This window comes from Coenobita brevimanus, chromosome 89 (genome assembly GCF_032717465.1).
Source record: "Coenobita brevimanus isolate Jiangsu-jjx chromosome 89, ASM3271746v2, whole genome shotgun sequence".
Taxonomy (NCBI): Eukaryota; Metazoa; Arthropoda; class Malacostraca; order Decapoda; family Coenobitidae; genus Coenobita; species Coenobita brevimanus.
In genome coordinates, this window is record NC_137042.1 from 19,467,606 (window position 1) to 19,487,259 (window position 19,654).

The 19,654-nt window shown below is 41.7% G+C and overlaps 1 protein-coding gene across 7 annotated transcripts in view; it reads right to left on the bottom strand.

Moving 5' to 3' along the window:
- Nucleotides 1-19,654, bottom strand: part of Fpps (Farnesyl pyrophosphate synthase) — a 64,469-nt gene that overhangs the window by 37,731 nt on the left and 7,084 nt on the right. The gene's annotated exons all lie outside the window — the stretch shown is intronic.

The window sequence follows — 19,654 nt, forward strand, 5'->3', positions numbered from 1 at the left end:
TATGAGACAGCCCTAGCATGTATTCAATATGGACGTTGGGTGTTAGCGCCGAAGTGGTGACATGTGGAGGTGTAGGAGGACTACTGGGCCTTGGGATAGGCTACTGCCCCCGAGATATAGGCCCTGAAGCCTTTGCCCAGAGTCGGACACATAAAAAAAAAAAAAAAAAAAATATTCTATAGGGCCTCACTGTGGGTTGGGCAGCATGGCTGTGGCTATGACTTATATTCAAACTTTCTCAAAGGCGACGGCAAACATGAAAATGAACCTAGCGACTGCACACCATTCTCCTAGACACATGGGTGTATCTTTAGCTTAAGTTGGGTATATTGGGTATATTACTTCCTTATACTCAGTGTATATTCTCACTCATACAGCTACCGAACACTTCACAAACAAACCATAGCTAGTATTAAAGAGAAAAATACAAAACTGTTCCTGACAATAAGGAACTACTATGGATACCCGGTACCTGTTCACCTTAACATATGATTTAAGATTGTTTAAAAATACAATCCCAGAGGCTGTACTAATAAACTTACTTAAGCTTAAATTGCTTATACTTCTGGCTTCATTCAAACAGTTCCATACACTCTACATTTAAATTTGAGGAACATTTCTGAGAAAGCTTGGAAAACAAACTATTTCTGATATTACTAAATTCAGACATCCTGCAAGCTTGTTAGGATTCTTTTACAAGCACGACCCTTGGTGCCTCACAACAGTTAAAACCAAAGACAATATTGCAAAGGGGCGAGGCTAAATTGTATGGCAGCTAGAGGGACGATGAGACCAACCCACCAGTGTAAACAATATGCATCGGCGATAACGAACAGGGTGGTGATAACCACTGGTTCTCAAAGTGAGGGGCGCGCCATTCTAGGAGGACGTGAGTAACCGCCTGGCGAGACCACAAGGATCCACCCAAAGGAACAGTTATGACTGACACTGGTTCTCAGCGGGGGGCGCGCCACTCTAGGTGGACGTAACAGACTGCTGTGACCGAAAGGACCCACCCAGAGGAACAGCCATGACTGGCTTGAATAACTGTGCGTATATCTTGATGAAACTTTGGTTTACAATCATTATTAAGTAATTTTCTCTCTGCTTCAACCTTCGTAACATGTTTGTACCCACGTGAATTAGGTTTCCTTTCTTTTATCTGTCTCCTGCCCGACTCTGCTCCTTCTCTCTTTGTTCTGGCCGTCTGGAGAGAAATTTAAAGATCCAAAAAAAATCTGGTACTAAAGGATGAACCCTCAGCTTTTCACAACTTACAAGAAAACGTTGCTCTTTCACGCTTGTTTTCCATCTCTCGCTCATTACACACTCCCCCCTCCCCCCCATCTTTTTTTTTTTTACTTAAAATTAAAACTTGCAACTTCAAGTGTCAGTCGCCTGCTAAGCCCGAACTTGTCTACTACTTGTCTATCATGCTAATGCCTCTCCTTTAATATCCCTGCTCGCGAAGCAAAAGGAGGTGCCATGTGTGCTCGCGCATCAGTGTTTAATAATACACACGCATATATATCTCATCTCACCAGCCGTTTGAGTGTCCACTGCAGGACCGGCCTATCCCAACCGAAGTCGGGACGATACAGCCAATGTATCTCTGCCACGTGGTTTAGGCTGTCTGGTGGAGATTGTATGTAGGGTGAGAAGTGCTTGTAAGTGTAATTGTTGTGTTGGAGTTGCTTTGGATGTGTATGTAGTCTGTGAACCAAGTCGACTGGGTGCAAGCTTACTTTATAGTAAGCGACATTGGTCCACCCACAGCTCCCCTGGTGTTTGCCAATGCAGTACGTGGCTGGGTGAAGACTCCCAAAGTTTATTACCCTGGCAGGGCGCGAACCCTGGGTCACCCATGTACGAAACGCACACTCTACCACTGTACCACAGAGGCTCACACACACACACACACACACACACACACACACATATATATATATATATATATATATATATATATATATATATATATATATATATATATATATATATATATATATATATATATATATATATATATATATATATATATATATATATATACAGGTATATTTGTAGGGTAAGAATCTGATAAATAATGGAAAGGGGAAAGGTGCCGCCATAAGCTCCAACTGCTGTGGGAGGCGCGACTATAAAATGGTTAAGAACACTGGCTTAAACCCTTCAACAGGGTGACGTCGTCTTTGGTTTATTTTGCTGCCTCCAGACGATTTTATTCAACCTTGGACTGGGAGACCTCTCGTACCAGAGGAGTCAAAGAAAGGATATAACCTAACTCGTCCAGCTTACTCTCTCCTAAGTCGAACGCAATCATCTAAAGGAAGCAAGAAGTCAGTAATGAAACATGTTACCGGATTCACGGTCTTACGCACGAATGGAAGGATCAAACATGGCTAGCTTTTTCATTCAGAGTACAATGAGACAAACTGCTAACTGAATACATAAATAGCAGGTATTATACTCTTCAAGGGGCGTTGCCAAACATTAAACGCTGTACCAGTGCAAAAATAATGTTTCAACATTTTGCGCCATAACTGTGATAATACAGAGTATGATACGCTTGGCCTTACTTTCCAATACAGTGCGCAGTGTTTCACACGTTTAAATGTCTGGTAACGTGCGAGATGACAGCCTACGTCATGCTCATGACTTCGGAATTTAATGTGTTATGATTTTAATAAATTAAATATCAGAAGAGCACGCTATAAGTACCTCGGCTGTCAAAAACTTTCTAGCAGTAGCACATACAATGGTCAGTGAGTAATGAAAGTTTGAAAATTACGTACAGGTAGGCTACATACCGGTACATATTTAAACAAAGAGCCCGGCTACAATGGAAAATTTAATCATTTTTTCTCTTTCAACAATCGGCAACTAAGCAACACCAGGTGGACAAATACAATAACTTACGATTGTTGGTTACCTTACAATTATGCGCAACACTCATACCCTGTCATAATCTTGAATCTTGACACACGTATCAGTGTTACCTCACCGCTCGTAAACACACACACACACACACACACACACACACACACACACACAGAATCTCAATAAAAAAATGGGTTACTAATACTTTACAGAGTGGAAGTTGTCACTCATTTAACAACCATTTTTTTTTTCTTTCGAAGTAGCAATACTGGTTCTGCTTGAACACATTTATCTTGGCTAGGTAAAGGTAAGGAAAGTTAAAGGTGGGGGGGAGGAGGGAAGACGCCCTGAGGGTCTTAGCCACGATGTTCATCTCCGTAACATGCAGGCCTCTGAGACTGTGGCGGGATGTTCACCCAATAGCTCGAGATACAAGGATACTGCATCATCCACGTTACCACAATTACCTTCCCTCATTGGTATTACTCTAGGTACTCATATTACCTACCAACCCACAAAGGGTGGATGGACACCTGAGACGAGTGACGCCAACTGGCCGCACCAGTTACCTCCCCTTGGTATCCTAGGTAATCATTTTACCTACCAACCCACGAAGAGTGGATGAATACCAGAGTCGAGTGGCGCCAACTGGCTGCACCAGGATTCGAATCCTGAAGTTAACAGGCCGGAAGGCGAGCTATGTATAGGCCTATATCACTTATCTAGGTGAGCAAGTATATATCACAAAGCAGGTTCTGAATATTAAAATATCGAATTTTCTTGCTCAACAAACTGCTGAATGAAGTCGTCTGGCGATAACAAGTACAGCACAGATATAGGAGGACGCTATTTTTATTCAGCAACCACCAGACGATTTTCCTGAGAGCGGAAGACCTCTCTTTAGATGTGATGGGGTCAACGAAGGGTAGATATCTAACCTTGTAATTTCAAACGGCTATCCTGAGCAGAATAAAATTGCTTGATAACAAAAACATTATTTTAAAAAGTCCTTTGGGTGAAGGGGATAGCATAGACTGTTTACAAAAAGTGTATGGAGTACACGTGGTCCTAAATTCAGCAGCTAGTTCTCGAGTGGCAGGGGGTCGATGTACGGGTACCAAGGTGCCACAACTCTGATGCTTCACGCACGGTATCGTCACCACCAAGGTCTAAAGAACAGACCTTGGTCACCACATTCGTCCTTGTTTTATCGTATCTGGAGGTGAGTGGGGTCGACAAGCATGAGCTGCACTGTCAGCTGCCTTCCACGTGCTGACTTCACTCGACAAACCATAATGACTGAACTGTCATTCTATGATATATATGCCCTAAAAGTAGCCTATTTATACCTCTGAATAATAGCTGGGCATCATTAACCGTCAAACCTCGGGAGACTTCCCAGTGTCGAGTAAAATTATCTGGTGTTATCAAAAGAAATGAGAGGGGCAAGTTGTTCCCACAAGGCTTACGAGTTATATCAAGATGAATTTTCAAATGCGTTACTAGGTGTCGTTACATTACCATAGTACTGTAGCTAGCTAACACCGCCGAATCCAATTTCCAAATTAAATTAGAAAAACTATACAGGCTTGCCTACTCTTAGTGATACACAAACTCGCGCTGTAAACATGGGAGTCTTTTGACCACCTTCCTATACAGCAGGAGCATACCATTCAACTTTAACCTCTTGAAGCTGATGACATTTATTTTCTACTTTCCTCTTGCTACTTCTTGACAATTTTTTAACTTAGGAGAAACCCGTAATACTGAAGGAAGTCAAAAAGGCTACGCCTAACCTACCCAACGTCTCTCCTTAGCTGAATAAGGTCGTCTGGCGATGTGAATAAAATGAAAGAAAAATACATCAGAGCGAAGGGGTTCAAAACGCCCCCTTGTTTTCTTGCCTATTAACCAGTTTAGTGATGAGGACAATGTATTAATGGTGTTTTACTAGGGAATCTTAACCCACCACCAAACCAAACTGCCTTACCATCTTCCTAACCTACTGATAAACCTGACACTATAACAACCTTATTATTCCCCAAAAGTTACGACAATCTACTTCCAAACTTAGGAAGTATTATTAACCTTACCACCCCACTAACCTTGCAGGATTCTTAATCGCCTTGTAACCTTACCCTCCCTAACCCTACGACCCTATTAACTATCTTGAAACTTTAACATCCACACTGAAGATCATGTTATGGAGGTGAAGTAGGGCAGGTTAGGTTAGGTTAGGAGGGTATGAGTGAAATGCTTAGGACGGTTAGATCAGGTTAATGAGGCACCGTACGGCATGGCTGGGCTGAGAAAGGAAGCTGAGTAGGGGAAGCATCCGTAGATCAGAGGCCGAATTTATGTGTCAGACCAATTCACAGGATAAACAAATCTCTATAAATTGGCTTTTACTAGCTTTTTTTTTTTAATTCTATTTTATTTCACTATTATATTCACTATAACTGTACTGTGAAATGTTTAGCATTTGTAAGTGTGAAGACAAAAGAATAAACAGGACAACCTTACAAACTACTTAATCTTGTCAAATAAATAAACGCTAAGGTTTGGGTGGTCAGACTTAAGTGCTCCTAAACGAAGGCTGATATTAATGCTTATCATCCACATATGGTCAATGAGAGACGATCATTCTGATAAGTCCTAATCTTCCCTCAGAACATGACCTGCAACCGCCTGTTAAATCAGAGACCACAGTTGCAACGTTGCGTTGAGGGAAAACCAGAAATTAAACCCGTGGTGGATGGTTAGACAGGTGAAGAGGAGACTAGATGTGATGCAATAACAAGCAACGAGGGATGCATATTCTGAATCACTGTACGCGTGTAGCTATACTGGAAACTGTGGCCAGCTACAGCACGCAGTCGACCATGGGGTCATGAGTACGTCATTCCTCTCTTACCTGGTCCAACACTGACAATGTTTATAGGGGAACAATTATTACTGCTGTTTTAACTGACACAAACACACACACAAAGTGATGCAAGGGTGAGGGCACATTCCGATACTCTGTACAAGCATACTGTAATTTACCAGGGAATTTATAGCTCTCTCAGTGTGGAAATACTTTATATGGTTATTAGAAATAACGAATATTTGGGTACTGTCTTCCTTAAAGACTAAGATTCTCTCTCTCTCTCTAACTACGGTATATAATATATATATATATATATATATATATATATATATATATATATATATATATATATATATATATATGGTATATAGTGTGTATGTGTGGGGGAGGTATTATTATAAAGTCCATCAACAATATAGACTACAAAAGATATTTTTAAAAAATGAATATTAGCATTCTTACAGACAAGGAAACAAACTGAGTCGCTTCTCATCTCTCACCTCACTTCATACACTCTGAATTTCATGAAATATTTTGTGACTCCACTCTCACCTCACCCCATCCTCTGTCACTTCAACTATCCGTCCCACTTAAAGCCTATCCTACTCTTACCTCCTACTATCCTCCAAAAAAGCTATACATTCTCAAAACGTGTGCAATATTCAACATTGACATCGAGGAGGTACTTGCATGCCTCAGCCAAAGGTCACACACACACACATACACACACCGCTCGCTGGTGCAGTGGTAACGCTCTCGCTTGCCAACTGGTGGACGGGAGTTCGCGCCTCGCTCAGGTTGCGAAAAGTTTCACTGACGAAGTGGGTGGTTACTGTCCCCCTTGAGCAAGGGGACGGGTGTGTGCGTGTGTGAAGGTCACACAGCCTTGCCCTTAGATCGGACTATATGAGCTCTCAGCTCCTTTCCGGGAGGGTAAAAGCTGACAATCACGACCATCAAGTATATATATATATATTCATGGAATAACTAAAGCTTAGTTACATACAGTAGGGTATATATAACAATTCTGATTTCCAAACCGTCAACAAAACCAACAAAAATAACTCATCCTGAAGAGAGGAAAGACATTAACGACGTCGTAGTCGAAGGCATGCTCAGTCTTGCTGCAGTTCTCCGTACATGCATGCATAGTGATTCAGTATATGCAGGTGGGCTTGGGTGGTGGTGGACATGGGTGGATGAGGGGTAGCACTGCACTGAGGATTTAACCCATTCAGTCCAATGACATGTTTTACATTCATATTACTGCCAGTTTTACTTAGAGGTGGCTTTTCGAACGCAAGGGATCAGATATGGTCTTCATTACTTCATTCACTGCAAGACATTCGGAAACTACGATAATAAAATCGTCTGGAGGTAGCAAGAATAAACTATATTAGTAAAATACGTCAACGGACTGAAGAGTAAGGTAAATATTTCTTCCAGAAATTCGATGCCAGGGGAGAGGGATAGAGAAACGGATAAGCTAGGCAGAGAAGAATGGACTGTATGGGCTAAGCTAGTGATGGGTAGTGATACAAGATAGGTACAATAGAATACATCTTGTGGAAACCGGTAATGAATATACAATGCATGGGTTATACTAACCGTACGCCTTATTTTTTTTCTTTTTTGCTGGATATTGCGGGGGGCGGGGGGTTGACGAAATGAATGGTTTTCCTGGTTTAGACAAGGACACGCAGGCGAGACGAGCACGAATTACGGCGAGGTACGGCGGAGGAATAGACAACATATGAAGATGTGTGTTGTATGCTTGGCAGCCCTGGTGGGATCAGAGTTTAATTTTACTAATCAGAATGTAAGTGCTGCTTTCATATAATGTGGTGTCTTGTGACGAACATAAAAAGCGCAGCTTAAAATATATTCGTTGACTGTTTCAACAAATAGTATGAACTTCCTCAATAGGAAATTGTTTGAATTCTTGTGGACGTTTCAGGCACATACACTACAGGCGGGGACAAAGCTGGTCTAATATCCAACTTCTCATTATCCTCTACAGGATATCATTATTAATCCAAAAGAAGCCTTATGCTCCTTTATGATATGCGTCAGGAAGGAAAGTACTGTACATGACTTAAGTGTGAACCAGACGCGTTGATGTAAAAGGTATTTTTGTCCCTGACTGTACGGTACGGTTCCTTGTCTTTCCCGGAACAGGTGGTCAAGAGGATGGCCCAACCAACCCCAACCAGCCAGTGTTTAGGACTACTTGATTACGAAGCGAAAGGGTGGAGAAAGTTGGGAAATGTGTGAGGTATCCAACAAGTAATGCTGCATTAACTTTCTCAATGACTGAAACTTAACAACTGAAACATAATTTACATTTTTTTTTCCAATGTCAAACTCCAAATGCAGAAGGAGAAAAGCAAAGAAGTAAAGATGAAGTAGGATGCGGTAGGTTAGGTAAGAGAGTAAACGGTGCTGGAGCAGCAGGTGTTGAGGTAACGTCATGGAGCCTGCACAGCAACGAAATATCTGACGCTACTCGTCCGTTTCTCAAGCCACCACACCATCTCAAATCATACAGTTCTCTTCACATAAACAGTCCACCCAAAATTCCATACAAAATCCTGATCTACTTTACATATACAAAGTAAACCGGAATCGGAAACCACATAAATGTCATCTGGCACATGGATTTCCCGGTAACTCAAACCTATAACGCAAACAGTGTAGCTAACTTGTACCATGCATCCCCTTCGTAAATATATACTATGATTAGAATGCACCTCAATAGCTTCAATATCTGTCTTACATTACTAGTCCTTTCTCTGCGTAACTATACCAACCACTAAATGTTCATTTAAAATTCGGTAGTCTTTCATGCATTATTCAAGTACTGCGTGTTTGAAAATCACATTCAGTAAATGGTATAAAACACACTACTCAGCTACATTCATTCATATTTTCATCACATGGCAGTCAGTTTCATAAACAACATCGGAGAGCGTATACTACCCTTGCTATCCCCAGACGATTTTATTCAGCACCGAAAATACTTCCGAACTGGAGGAGATTCACAAAACCTTTCATTAATACTTCTAGGTAACATTAGGAGCTCTCTTGTGATGGGAAAAAAAAAAAATCCACAATAATACCATAAACAAAACAAAACACACGTCACTGAATTGAAGAGGTTACCAGATAACATGAACGATGGAACAACGCAGCTATATTGCATAAGGACTCTGATACAGGGACCATGATTGTCCAATGCAAAGACGTACAGTCGAGGGCAAAGTTCGTTCATTATTCCACTACGTGTACTTCACATGCCTGGCCCTTTCCTCTCTGACACATCATATCAATCACCCATAGGCAGAAAAAAAAAGAAAAAAAAAAAGAAAAAGAACAGCGCTAGTGGAATATACATATAGTTAGCAGAGGAAACAGAGATGTATATAGTTTTGTTTTTTTTTTTTTTTTTGTTTTTTTTGTCCCCATGATCATATACACTGTCCTTCAGTTTATCTTGAAAATTATCTGATGAATATATTAACTGCTTCGGCGAGGACAAATTGACAAACAGGTGTGTCCTTCTCAACAAAACATCACCATGGCAACCAATGACCTCCCTCACTACACATGCACCCACAGAGCCCCCCCCCCACACACACACTTTATTCAACTTCAGGAGTTCATCTGCTCGCACACACACACACACACACACACACACACACACACTCGCTGGTGTAGTGGTAACGTTCTCGCTTGCCAACTGGTGGACGGGAGTTCGCGCCTCGCTCGGGTTGCGAAAAGTTTCACTGACGAAGTGGGTGGTTACTGTCCCCCTTGAGCAAGGGGACGGGTGTGTGCGTGTGTGAAGGTCACAGCCTTGTCCTTAGATCGGACTATATGAGCTCTCAGCTCCCTTCCGGGAGGGTAAAAAGCTGACGATCACGACCATCAAGTGATCCTGACCGACCCGGTGAATTACACACACACACACACACACGCACACATTGAGTTAAAATATACCCAATCTGCTGCTGCTGTTTGGATTCAGTGTACATGAGCTTGGGGATACAATAAATGCTTTATACATCCTCCCCCCCCCCCACACACACACTATGGCAAGATCCTTGCTGGTTACTTCAGGCGATACAATGACCACTTGTGTCAGAGTCATGACCAAATTACGAAGTCCTTGTTACTGCTACTTTGTCCTTTCACTCTCTCGAACCACAGAAGCAGACGACCGTACGTAAGAGTTAAGCAACTGATTAAGTAATCTCATCATCAAGACTATTCTTGCCATTCTATTCCAGTTAACACCAGAAGATTATTATTATTCTTTTTTTCCAACCGCGTGAGTCACAGAAGCCTGAATGTTATTACTATTAAAATTAGTTTTCAGGCTCGAGACACATCTAGTATTTAATTCCAGCTAAAGCAAGACGACTTTATCCAGCTACGTTAAGAAAGGACTTTATCACCCGACAGTTGGGATTAGGCTACTCGTCTTCCCCGATATGGTGTGAATAGTAAGGGATGTTTAGCAAGGAGAGGACGCATACAGAAATGGGGTTGGGGGGGGGGTAAGGTAGCAGTTGATGGGTATGTATTTACTCTTTGCTGCAATAATGTCTCGTAAAATCTTATTCTTGATGGTTCCAGACGATCTTACTCCTCTCTGGGAAGACTTCGAGCTGGAAGGCTTAAGACATATATACCGGTATCGGTTGCCTTACTTAATCCTTTCAATAGCAGAGGCCAATTCTAAGCTGAATAAAATCGTCCGGGTAGCAATACTAAAATAAAAATGAGGCCCTCGGACTGAAAAGGACGATTTTATTTGGCTTATTAGAGTGCCCTAGCAATGAAATGGCTGATGAAAGCCAAAGCGAACCCTACCGGTTCGAAAGGTCTTTCCTAAGCTGAGTTAAATTGTATGGGATGGCAGAAATATATTACAAATACGTCACTAGAGAGAACTGCCTGAATCAATCTTGCATATTCACAAGGAAGGGATGTGCCCGGGGGCTGGAAGGGTGGTGCAGTACTACCCCTTTATTCAAACGTTAAGCCCGGGGAATCGTCTTCAATTCATTCTCGATATCTTCTGACGATATTATTCAGCGCTAGATTGACTTTTTGAACAGAATGACAAAATTGTAGCCTTAATAAACCCCTTCAATGTGAAAAGATTTTTCTAAGTGAATATGACCGTTTAGTAGGGGCATAATTGAACAAGTACCGGTATTTGTATTCGGTGGATCAAAGAAAGGGTGATGAGAGAGGGAAGAAACATAGGTACCTAGCACAGCCTACCGTATATTCCTTTCAAAGGTCGTAGGTAAGGTTCATGATAGAATACTAATTAACAAAAGTGAGAGCAGATACGGATGCTTAGTATGTAAAGCAGAGCAGCTTCAAGGGAGCCGGTGCATGTGAACTGATGATTGAACTGTGTTCTAATACTCGTATATGAGGCACGGAAGTCTGGAATCTACACGAAATATAGACCTACAAAAGATATTTGGTGGAGTAGATACACAAGCTCTGCCAAGTGTTCGCAGTACGAGTATAAAGGAATTAGATTTCTGAGTCACTCAGCCTAGGGGAAACGTCTCGTACGAAAAGAGTTAATGAAGGCTATAGCTCACCCCTCTAGCCAGAGCAGTCTTTTCTTCTCTGCGATAAACATATATCGTCAGGTACTGGCTCAAATAATTCTAACCAACACCATCGTAAAAACACTTGGTTTGAAACATAGTTGCGTCTGTGTGCCAGTGATGTAGAGATAGGCCTATATGGGGGTACCGCGAAGCGAAAGCGAGGACACTGTTGACGGGAGCGTTGCTGGAGCATGGTGTGTAGGGTACAAAATGAGTGGACCTGTCATTGGTGATGCTGAACTACTTGGAAATGAAAAACAGAAACGTGAAAAAAATATAAGATACAAAGAGACAATTATATTCCCATTTCCGTCCGAAAAAAAATATATACAACTGACTATATTAAATGAAAACCCTATCTCTATAAGTGGGTGTTTCAGTTGGTTAGGTTTTTCCGTTATGTATTCATCAAACTTTGGGAAGAAACGTGTGCCTCTGTCTGTACACTGATTCTGAAAATGTATACTTATGAAAGCTGAATTATAATCCTGAACAGAGGCGACAATAAAGAAATAACATCTGAAGGGAACAAAAGTTGGGACTGTATCGTGAGAAAAGTTTATGGTAAAGAAATGAACAGTGTAGGAACTGACATAGACTACAACTAAATTACAGTAGTGTAATGAATGAAGACGAAAGCATGAGTGTATTGAATAATGACGACAGCATGACCACCTGAACAAAGGTTGTTTCAAGGGTAAGTGGTAGCTAGGGACATTTAAGACCAGTCAATGGAAACAAGAATGCAAGCAAAGGAACAAAGAGTCATTTGGCTCTACAGTATACAAGTTCCAATTATGACGCTTATCGGTAGGCTACTGGTCAAGTGCAGATGCGGAGATGAGGCTTGAAGACGTACCGGTAAATAAAGTACGCTATACGTACTGTACACCGCACTAGGGTTATGAAGGCACATTACTATCAAAAGTGTGTGTACCGTTAATTCAAGGAACAATGGGGTTACTGTGGAACACACAAAAGAAACTTAGTGCTGTTAATCAACCATATGAGGCAACAAGAATAAGAGACGGACGGACAGTGGATGAAGGTGAGATGGATGAATGAATGAGAGGTAAATAGAAGGGAGAGACGATGCGAAGAAATGGAGAGAGGATGCCCAAAAAGGTAATGAGGAAATCAGGAAAAGTTGAAATCAAGAAAGAGAAAGGGGAAGCCAAGAGAAAAGGAAATCAAGAAAGGGAAAAGGGGAGCTAAGAAAGACAAAAAGGAAGCCAAGAAAGGGAAAGAGGAATTCAAGAAAAGGAAATGGGAAGCTATGAAGGAGAAAAAGAAAGCTAAGAGGGGGTAAGAGGAAGACAAGAATGGGGAAACGAAACCAAGTAATGGGAAGAGCAAGCCAAGAAAAGAAACAGGAAGCCGGAAGTGGGGAAGAGGAAGAAAGAAACGAAGCTGAAGACATGAAAGAGGAATAGAGGAAAGGGAAAGATGAAAACAGAAGGGGAAAGGGCACGAAAAAGGAAAACAACGACAGGAAAGGGGAAAAAAAGACAGGATAAGGGTAAAGGAGGAGGAAAAGGGATGAGGAAGACCAGAAATGGTAAGGGTAAGACAACATGGTGAGACACTGGGGGAATTAAAATCCTGCCTATGAGGAAATGTAGTACCGGTATTGTACGAGGTCCTTATAATGCGGCCACTTCTCACAGGAAGCTGAGTTAGGTAAGAGAGAGAATAAGAGGCAGAGCTACTGTCCATTACCCCTAACTCTAATCCCCTCCATTATCCCCAACTCTGATCCCCTCCATTACCCCTAACTCAGCTTCACTCTATTACCCCCCATTCTAATTCCCCTCTATCAAGCTACCCCTACACTGACTCCCTCCATTACCTATACTCTGATTTCCATCCATTATCCCAAACTCTGACCCCTCCGATGCTCCTAACTCTGACTCCCTCCACTACACCCAACTCTTGATTCCTTCCAATGATCCCCTCCATTATCCCAGTCCTAAACCCCCTCCACTCTACTCAAACTCCCTCCATTACCCCAACTCTAAGTCCCATCCACAACATCCAACATGGAGAAAGTAAGAGGCGGACGGAAGAAAAAAGGGACAAAGAAGTAAACATGATGGAACGGTTTTAGGACAAGGTGACCAAATTGGATATGCAATGATCTTACGAGGCCTGTCTTTGGGTCTCAACATCTCTGAACGCACAGGTCCGTAGCTAAAATGGAGGTGAAGTAGTCTCAAAGGGCAAAAATTCTCCTGGCATGATCTCAAATGACCCAAGTGCACCTGAATCATTCTATGTGGACCTAAGTTGCCTGAATGAACCAAACAGCGTCTGACGTGGCCGAAACAGACCTTGAAACACCTGAAGTGATACAACTAAACTCTCTGACAAAGTAAGACAGAAGTGGCATAATAATCACGAAGCCACCCCTCCCCTAATACGAGAGAGAGAGAGAGAGAGAGAGAGAGAGAGAGAGAGAGAGAGAGTTGTAGTATACAGAAACTGAACTAATTTTGTGTTGTCCTGTCTCCATATCTGCTTTTATCCACTCTAGCTATAAACACACGGGTGTTCAACGCCCACACTATCTCCTCTGCCAAGTTATTAAAAGTATCTATACTTCTGTTTGGAAAACTGAATTTCTTGGCATTAAGACATTCTCTCTCTCTCTCATGTTCTTTTATCACCCATCAGAAAGAATCCTCTTTGTCCACTGTTCCAGTTCCCTTATGTCTTTAAACATCATGATTAAATCTCTCCCCCTCCTCTCAGGATGAGTTAGAAACTAGCTTCTTCATTCTTTCCTCGTATGAAAACTCTCTCAAGCTCAGTATCAGCCTCGGGGTCATTCCTTGTACCTTCTCCACACACACACACACACACACACACACACATATATATATATATATATATATATATATATATATATATATATATATATATATATATAAATATTACACAATGCATGTGTGTGTTTGTGTGTGTCCGTTTACAGTCAACATGCCTGAATCTTTGCCAGACAAGCTGCTTGATGGAGTGTGATAAAATATTTTGACTGCCATTACCAGCAATTAGTATTGGCAAATGGGCCTACAGATGCACCAGTATAGGACAATATGATAGGTCCTCATTATATACCATGCTGCCTTTTTCATGTCCTTGTTTTGCAATCAAGTACGAAGTAATGTACAGAAATACTGTCTGTTAATTAGTGCCCCTCCCTGTAAAACAAATAACTCAGAGTCAAATGGCCACCCCATACGGGATTATGGCGTCTGGAAATAGATAGATAGATAAAGCTCCAATGTCACCAAAGCTAAAGCTGACATATGAATATCCCCAACTCTACAGTGCCGGTTGTTTGAAAACACTAACATTTTGGAACACATCCCTGACGTATAATGAGAACTTACTACAGTAATACCTTGATATACGATACCCCGGGGTAGAAATTGCACCGTACCCCGCCTAACGATGGCCAAACCCTGGTTTAACGATGAGTTTTAATTTTTTCTTACCGATTGTGATGATATTTTTGACTAAAATTGTGTGTTTAGGCTGATTTATAATTGTTTTTAGACTGATTAATGAGTTTTAGCTATAGGTGGGGTAAACATTGTCATTTTGGGGTACAGTTTGCTAAGCTTGATTTTTTCCAGACTTTATTTGACGATATTCAGATCTGATTTGTTGGTTTTAGTGACTTATTTACAGGTGTTAGGCTTAGGTTAGCTTCCTTTACAGCTGCTAGGACATTTAAATTGCCTTTAAACCTGTTTTTGGGCTCATCTGGGTGGGTTTTGGACTTGGTTTGGGGGGAAACCCAAGGCTGGTAAACAGTTCACATTGAAATACATGTTAAAAGTACACTCAATCCTCGTAAATCGCGGCAATTTGGGTCTGGACCACTGCCACGATTTACAAATTCCATGGTTTATAAATAACAACTCATGTGAAAAATGAATTTGGGTCTGGACTTTGGCCAACCACCCCCCACAGCACCCTACCTACACCTATCTAGGCACCATCAAACACAAACATACAAATTTAAGAATATTCAGTGCATGTATTTAATAGAAATAAGCAATGTTAAGGGATCTCACCTTAATCCTATGACGATATTGCTTAAGTGAATGGAGTGGAGTGGTGTTGGGAAGAACTCAGAACCTCTCAGCATGAGGTGGGGGTGCTCCCTCATGCTGTTCTCCCTTCTCCAGCTCCTCTGCCTCCCTCAGGAAGCCCTAAAAGTCTGCCTCAGAGATGACAGATGCTACGTCATCCACGTTCTCAGTGTGTGAAGGGCTAGGCTGTAGTTCAAGCTCAGCTTCTGCCCTTACCCGGGCAAAATAGTGGGTGTTGAGTTCCTGATGTTTCTCATTAACTCTGCGATTATGCAGTTCCTTGTAAAAACGCACAGCTTTTTCTAGGTAACCAATACTCTCACTACGCCTTTCCTCATCAAGTTCAATGGATTTCACAATCTCCTTGGCCAAGTCTACGTAAACAAGCACATCACTGAGCTCCTTCTTCCCAAGAAGCTCTTTCGCCAGCCTTGAAAGCTTCTCTCCCTTCTCAACACGACAAATGAGCTCCAAACATTGACTGTACGACAACAGCGGCTGCTTCTTGATGCCATACTGTTTAGAGCACTTCATCGGGGGTTCAGGAGCGGCAATGGAAGGTAGGAGGCGGGGGGGTTGAAGGTGCACAAAAAAAGGCAGGTAGCTCTCGTACTCCACGGCGATGGTCTGTAGTGTGCAGACTGGCAGGAAGAACAACAACAACGTGGCGGCATTAGTATGCACACTTGCCACCAAGGACAGGTAGTGATTGCTTGTTGGGTGGCAATTTTCAAATTAAATGCTGTGGTTTACGATTCTCCTCGGAAAAGGCCCACTTCGGTGCCAGGGTCCGTGATTTTCGTGACTTAACAGCGATTTAAGGGTGCCGGCAGTCTGACAGCCACTTAGCCGTGATTTACAAATCCGTGATTTATAAAAATGCAATTTACGAGGATTTAGTGTACTGTCCACCGATATACGATACCTCACCTTATGATGGGGTTTTACCTAACCAATTAGGTCGTTAAACCGGGGTATGCCCGTATTATTATCTCTACTGCTGTTCTGACACTGAGAGCTGAATACTTGGAGTCTCAGGGACAGTCTATTATCCAGAGCTGAGCACATAACAGCTGGTTAAGGGGATTACAGAAGCATGACACAACCTTCACACTTCAAAGTCTCATGCCATGAAGTTAGGCTCAGCTTTGGAAAACAAAGCCTACCAGAAAAGACAAAAGCAATCCAGGGGAGCTGTATTTCATAGATGCTCTAAATCATAAAATTAGCTTCTGTAAATCAATGAAAACAAACCTCCCTTGTGTGTAATGAATTCTGATCTAGGACTAATCATAACTGGGAGATAATCAAAGGCAAGCGAGCACTATGGCACACTAACTGGCGGCAATCTGAGATGCTTAACCCCTACGCACTGGTTGACGTGGATGGCTGTCACGATTTTGGGCAAATAGCAACGCCGATTGACATGTACAGCCGCAAGTGTCTTCCCATCATCCTTTGAACTTTAACTTATCCTTACTCATCGACAGGACCACCTGGAGACGTGGGGATACTTTGTTTGAAAGAGGAAGAGTTGATGAGTCTTGTGTGTCTTTAATTTTTTCTCTAGCTGCAACGGTTTGGCAGATATTGGGGTTTGAAGTAAGGGTATTTTTCCCAAAATCACGAAATCCCCCATAGGGAGGAGCGTGAGACATCGGAAAACCCCCGGCATGTAAGGGTTAAAACACTTTGCAAAGTGTCTGACAGCACTAGCTACACTGTCCACATTTCACTCAACAACAGCAGGTTTTTCAGCCACCAAAGCAACATCAGACAAGACTGTGATATAGCCATCACCCTTTTCTAGGTCAGTACGGGACCAACTGTACCAACATAAAAAACTATTCATACACAAATCACTATGACCTTGGTGCTGATAAAAGGTCTACATGTAGTGATGCTGTGCATCGTGGGCGGAGGAGCTGCATTGTTTACGTAGGATCCAACTTCCTCATATTTCCCTGTACCTCACCAACCGTACCCATGAAATTTTTGTTTTCTTGACTCGCTATATTGTAGTTAGTCTTGTGGTCAGAAATTTCCCAGTTGGCGGGAAACTGGCAACTATACAAGTGGGACTCACTCCTGTCACACAGCCTCAGTAAATTGCCAGACTGTCCAATAAGCCATAATATGATTATAAGGTGCTATGGTTTATTATTTGTTTCAATTTTCCCTCTCTTCTGTTAGCCACAATTGGCCTTGCATTCAACCTTATACAGTATTTAAAAAAAAAAAAAAAAAAAAAAAAAAAAAAAAAAAAAAAAAATCTGAGACAGATTTGAGACCTGTGAATGGATGTTAGTACTGGTAAATGAATTTTATTCATAGCCTAGTGGCTAATGTAACAGTACCGTACTTTATTTCTGGCCTCAACCCTTGGAGTGGAGATGAGAGGTGACAGACAGCCTAATATTCCACAAAAACCGCGTAATGCTGCTCCCGCGAGAAACTTACAGTGCACTGTTAGAAATCTCACTTAGCCTATATGAAGCAGGTCACATGCCCCTGAACTGACTTATTCGGGGGTAAGTTGCATGCCATGGGTTAACACAAGCTTGTGAAAGGGGTTTATATTAGACACTAATAATTCACAAAGGTTCAAGGGCAACTAGAGTAAATTCAGAATGTCTACCAGTAAATTTCAAAGCACAGTCTAATGTTGATTGAAGCCTGCTGGTACAGCATGTCTCGTTGATGAAAATTACAGTCTTGAGTACAGTACCAGTACCAAACAGTATGTGCTTAAAACAGCCAGGAACATGTTTGACAAACAATTATCATTTGGGCTTGGATAACCTAGATACAGCCTTGCAGCTTTTTGTCATGAAGTCTTTCCCCGTGTTACATGCATATGTATGTATGGTACCGGTAATACACCACAGTCTTTCAGTCATTTAATTCCATCATTCACTAACCTCTACAATGTTCTTCCTCATGATGCTGGATACACTATGTTTCAAGCATTTAAAACTGAAGTTAATGTGTTTTTCCTCAATCAATATTTGCTTTGTGGCTATTTGTGCCCCTGCTGAGACCCTCTACAATAGGTTACTGGTACGGTACAACACATACAATACTCCAGTCTCCAGTGGGGATCACATATATTATCTTATACTGGTAACTAGACTATAGGAATCTGAACCGTACTTTCCCTACCAACAGCACTCAAGCTGAAATACCTGTTCTTATAGCTAATTTTTACAGTTCCAACAAGACAAGCAGTGTCTTACAATCATGTACCAGTAGTTGCCGTACATATCAGTACTGTAGCTTAAATATCTAGAAAAAATGGACAAGTGGTACTGTACCACAGCTACCCCAAATTCCTTCTTCAGCATGATGAAATAGGCCTATACCATAATTATACAGTACTGGGAACACTCATTGTCAGGAAACAGTAAGCTAGTGTGGCAAATTCTTAATGTTATTACCTATTTAAACCTATATTCTGAGGGAATAATTAGAGTGTATGTGAGTGAGGTGGAGGGAGGGAGAGGGAGGCCAAGGTTGAGATGGAGGGATGGGTTGGAGAGGTATATGAGAGAGCAGAGTGAGCTGGGAGCAGGGCAGTGAAATGGCAGGGGACAGGGCGACATAGAAGTGATTTGTTTGTGGCCACCCCTTACGGGATTAAGGCGTCTGGCAAAGATAGATGGCTAGATATATAGAAAAATCAGGTAGAACTATACTGGTAAACTTTACACTTACAACTTAGGCCTTACTTAAAAAAAAAAAGTGCTACTTGGGCGGTAGCTACCACAATACTGTACTTACCCGACAAGAACATGATTTCCATGACAACACTGAAATCATACTCTAGGTACTGGTGCCTTACTCAAAACTTTATTTACGGTACCGGTACTTTATATTAACCGAGGTCATAGCCAGCAGATAGGCAAACACACAAACTAACGAAAATATTATAACCGCTTCAGTACTATGATCTTTTTCACTTTAATCAGGCCTTCATCAAATGACTATTCAGCTTGCAGGAAGACCTCTTGTAATGAAGGGGATGATGAAAGCTATACCAGTAGTATAGCTAGGCTATACAGTATAATCTCTTCAATTCAAAAAGTCACTAAAGCTGAATAAAACTGTCTGGAGATGAAAAGAATAAAACTGAAAAATACTGTACATCCTCTGACTGAAGGGGTTCA